The following is a 4,791-nucleotide window of genomic DNA, read 5'->3' as shown; positions in this document are numbered from 1 at the left end:
AAAGCATCTGCTGCTATATACTTTTAGTTAAATCTCTTTGAGCAGAAATGTTTCTTCAGTCATGAAGCTTCCAGGACATTCACTCATTCTCATCATCAAATAAGAAAAATAGGTCAAGCTCAGTGTGACAGTCCTTCCTCCTTCACACTCTGCAGGTAGACCTCATGCAGACACTGTTTGTCTTTTAGCCTAGGCAGAAGAGATGAATAGTTTTAGATCTCATGGTTATTCATTAAAATATGTAGATTTAAAACAAAAAAAATCTAAAGAGAATTCTGCTTCCTTAACTGTTCTTCATCAATGAGACCTGTCTCCGCATCCTCTAGAGTAGGGGGCAAGAGGTGGAGGGAACAGACTAGGTAGCCAAGGAAGCAGTCTATATGGTTACTAATTTCCCATTATCACCCTGCAAACTACTGCAAAAAAGAAGTGAATAATACTTTTCCAGTGTCATTCCTGGACACATAGTGAGGGATCACATTCTCCTTTAAAAGAGAAAAGAAATGCCCTTTTTCTCACTTATTTAGTATTGTCTTGCAGGGAAAAAATTGGTACTTTCTCAGATTTCCCCAGATCTTCCTCTACACCAAGTTCATTTTTTCAAAGACTGAAAATCTGCAACCTACCATGAGATATGAACTTCAAAATGCTTTAAAATTTACTATCCTAGTTCAATCAGTCAAAACCTCTGCAGCTTCAAATCACAGAATGATAGAATATTACAAGTTGGAAGAGACCCTTAAGGATCATTGAGTCAAACTCCATGCTCCTCATAGGACTACCTTAAAACTAAGCCACATGACTAAGAAAGCCATTCAGATGCTTTTTGAACTCTGACAGGCTTGGTGCTGTGACCCCTTCACTTCCCAGAGAAGCCCGTTCCAGTGACCAGCCTTCCTACCATCCTAATGTTCAATGTGAACCTACCCTGATGCATCTTCATTCCACTTCCTGGTGTCCAAATGAATTCCAGACTTACTGACCTAATAGCTCTAAAAGTCAGTAGCCAAATGTCTACTTGCCAAAGCCAGTGACTTTTACATAGCATCAGGAGTACCCTAACTGAGGTATCAGTCATTTCCTGAGATAGAACAACCAAAGCTCTCCACTAAGATCTTGAAATATATATCTTGGAGGACAAAAGCCTTTTAGACTATCTTTAAGATAAAGACATTTCTCTTGTGCAGTAAGTGGAATCTATGAAGTCACTTGCTTCCCAATATGACAAGAAGTTTCCAAAGTACAGGAGGTGCAGGCTGAAGTGTCAAACTTGTCATTGGGAGCTAGTTTTAATCTCCTGAAGTACAGCTAAACACTCATTTTATTTGGGCCAGTGTTAGAGAATACAGAAGTTCTTCATTGCTTTGTTTTCAGTGACATCTCAACCTGCTAAAATATGCAGATACAAAACTGTTTGCTGGAAATCTTCCTTAATGAATGAAAGCATCAGATGCATCTAGAAGAGTGCCAGATCTGAATCAAGGACATAATTAACTACCTATGCCAGTTCAGTAAAAAAAATTGCACACAGATTTTTCCCATCAAATAGATGGAGAGATGTAACTGTGCTACACGGGAACTCCTCCAACATGTTTTATCTGTTTGTTGTAAAAAGGCTGTTTTCAGACATTGCAAATGTTTGCTAAAAGACAACTAACCAGAATTCCATTACTGGCGTACCTAACAACTGCACCAGGGCACAAGGGCGCCCTCTCATCACTGGAAATTAACAACTAATCACCAGGAGATAAATCCCTTTTAAGCCGTGTCTACTTGCACTTTACATGGGAGTCTGCTTATGTGTGACTACTTTTGTATATGCACCTACCACAGCTGTGAGTGCAACTATCTGTAATTACTACAATGCATGCATTAAAAACTACCACCACCTAATTGGGCACATAGGTAATTATATACACATTAAACTCTTGCCTTAATAACACCTGACCATTTGTTAAAAGGGCAATATGATTCCTACCTACCATGTTATTTGTTCCTCTGCCCCTCCTTTGTGGCTGAGAAAAATGTTTGAGGGACTATGAAGGGGTCTGGTTTTGGTTTTTGTTGGTTTGGGGGTTTTGTTTGTTTTTTATTGTTTTCTACAAATTACTGTGTATTTACACAGGCAAGGTAAAAATGTTCCTACCAATTAAAGGAAAGATCAAAAAGAGATTTATTCTTAGCTCCTGCAAGAATCCCAGAGTCTTGACATTTTCCCCAAAAATGTCGTGTCCTAAGGAGATAATTTTTAATGCTACCAAAAGAAGCCTACATTGCAGCAAAAGAATGATTCTTTCAACCACATCTTCATCTTGGAGCTTTAGGCAGCCTTTAGATTGGAAGAATCAATGGAAGGAACTGGCCCGGAATGCCTGACTAAAGCAAGGTTAATTTTCATTACATACCACAACAGCAAGAAGTGGCCTCAAGAAGAATTACCAGAACAACAGTATTTAGAGAAAAAGGAAAATCACATTCGACACACACACACAGAGACATTACTAACTTTAAAATAGACATAGATAAAGTGTAGTTTATAGTTTCAAGAAAGCTCTCCTAGAGGCCTCTAAATGTTGCAGAACACATATTGTTCCTTGTTTCTATGCTGCATCTTTTTTAATCCTATTGATTGAATTTTCCAGTAATACCTCTGATTTTTTTAAAAAATGTGATCTATTTGCAGTAAGTCTGAAACAAGAAGAGAAAACAAAAAACTGCAATGCTCATCTTCCAAGAAATACTGAGAAAGGGATCTCAGACCTACAGTCTTTCATGACTGATACCTATCTGATCAAACATGGTGAAACACAGAGTCAGGCACCCCTAAGCCCCAATATTTTACTCTTTGTCCTCCCACTGTAGAAAGATGGAATTCTTTTTTACTTTGTAATTTGATTTTTCTTGTGAAATGTTGAAATAATGTCAAATGAGTGTAATTTTAAATTATGTTCTGCCCTTATACTGGAACCTGAAGAAAAGTTAAGAAAATATCTGCAGAAAAAAAAACATTTTACATATGTTAATACAATAACAAGCATATATTCTTCAGAAGGTGAAAACCTGTGTATTTGCATTTCAAAGACTATGTCATTCCAGAAAACTGATTGCATGCAAAACTGTACTAGTTTGATGCAAGTGAAAATCTAAGGTAATCAGCATTGAAACTTACCCCATAAAGCTGTGAATTAAGATCCAAACTTGAAAATTTTAGAATGCAATAGATCATTTAAATAAATACTTAGCATTTATAACCTACACAAATTAAGCTTCAATGTGTCTGTGAGGCAGTCAAGAAAAACCTCACAGACAGGACCATTTAAAGTAGACAGAAAGGTTGTGTACATTATTAGTGATTAGAAAGAAAAATCTCTGACCCATAGTTGGAATTCTTTGAGCAAATCATCAGCACTCATCCATGCTATCAATTTCCTCTTTCAACAACTTACACAGTTTGCATTAAACATGGAACAAGGAAAAGTTAGACAAGTAGAGAAATGTGAACATATTCTCAAGCCAAAAAACAATCAGGACAAATAAGACTAGGATAAGTGATCAACAACATGCCATTGCTTACTTCCACTTCCTCAGAGTTCAAGGAAATAAAAAGGTAGAAGGGAAGTGGGGAGACATAAAAAAGTACTGACAATTATAAAAATACTGAATCTTGTCTAGATCTATGCAAGGACTTCTGAACAATTTTCTTGTCAGAATTTTGTGATTACCTGTGATTCAGGCACGGTAGTGAAGTGCCCACAGAGGCGATGCTGGATTCTACTGAGCAGAAAAATATCTCTCAGAAAACAAGTTAGCTCTTTTCTGAAGCAAAGCGGAAAGCACTTGGTGTTCTCTTGGATAGAAAAAGCAATGTATTTGTGGTGTTTACTCCCATCTGAAAGAGTGACTTGACTAATAAGTCTGTCCAAACTCAGCTGTATTAAGAGTTGCTCCTGTTTTAACGTCATCTGTATGTTCCCCACCCAGCACACACACTGCTGCTGGACTGAAGAGCACGTGAATGTACGACTTTCAAAGACAGGTGGCCTCTGAGCCAAAGGAGCTGAAATACACTCCATTGTGGCAATTTATGTAACACACCCACAGTGGTGGAAAGAAAAGATTTAAATGTTAGTGTGACAACTCTGTGAAAGTTCTTTCATACATAAGCAGATCTCCACCTGTAAGCAAAGCTAAACATAGCAAGATTAGCTAAATTCTTCAACAAATTTTGGAGGCATCATTCTGTAAAGGAATTATAAGAACTGGTGTTTAAGAAAACATGAACAATCATCTCTGACTCTACTTTCAACCACCCCCATCTCCCAATGACCAAAGCAGCCTTATACTCAGCCTGGCAAAACAGGACCAGCACTAGAAACAAAAATCCCACAAGGTACCTCAGGTCTTACATGTTTAAGCTGCACAGTGTGTATCTGAGTATCTCAAAACAGTGCCTTAAAAGTTCAGATGGCATTACACAAGAAATGCAGACAACAAAGTCTTGACATCTTCATAAAATGAAAGAGACTTAACCTGCAAAGAAAATGAAGGCATTCTGATGGTCTTCTCAGTTAAAGCAAAGCAGTATTTCTTGTATTCACGTTAAACCTCCTGTGCTCCAGTTTGTGCCCATTGTCCTTGTCCTGTCACTGGACACCACTGAAAAGAGTCTGGCCCATCCTCCTGACACCCCCTGTAGATATTGATCAGCCTACTTAGGATTCAGAATCAAGAAGACATAGTTTGCTTCTTTAAAAAAATAAAATTGCATCTTTTAATAATCTACACTTCCTT

Source organism: Chaetura pelagica, unplaced genomic scaffold (assembly GCF_000747805.2).
Source record: "Chaetura pelagica isolate M959 unplaced genomic scaffold, ChaPel_1.0 scaffold50, whole genome shotgun sequence".
NCBI classification, from domain to species: Eukaryota; Metazoa; Chordata; class Aves; order Apodiformes; family Apodidae; genus Chaetura; species Chaetura pelagica.
The sequence above is the reverse complement of the archived record's forward strand: the minus strand, read 5'-3'. Positions refer to the sequence as shown.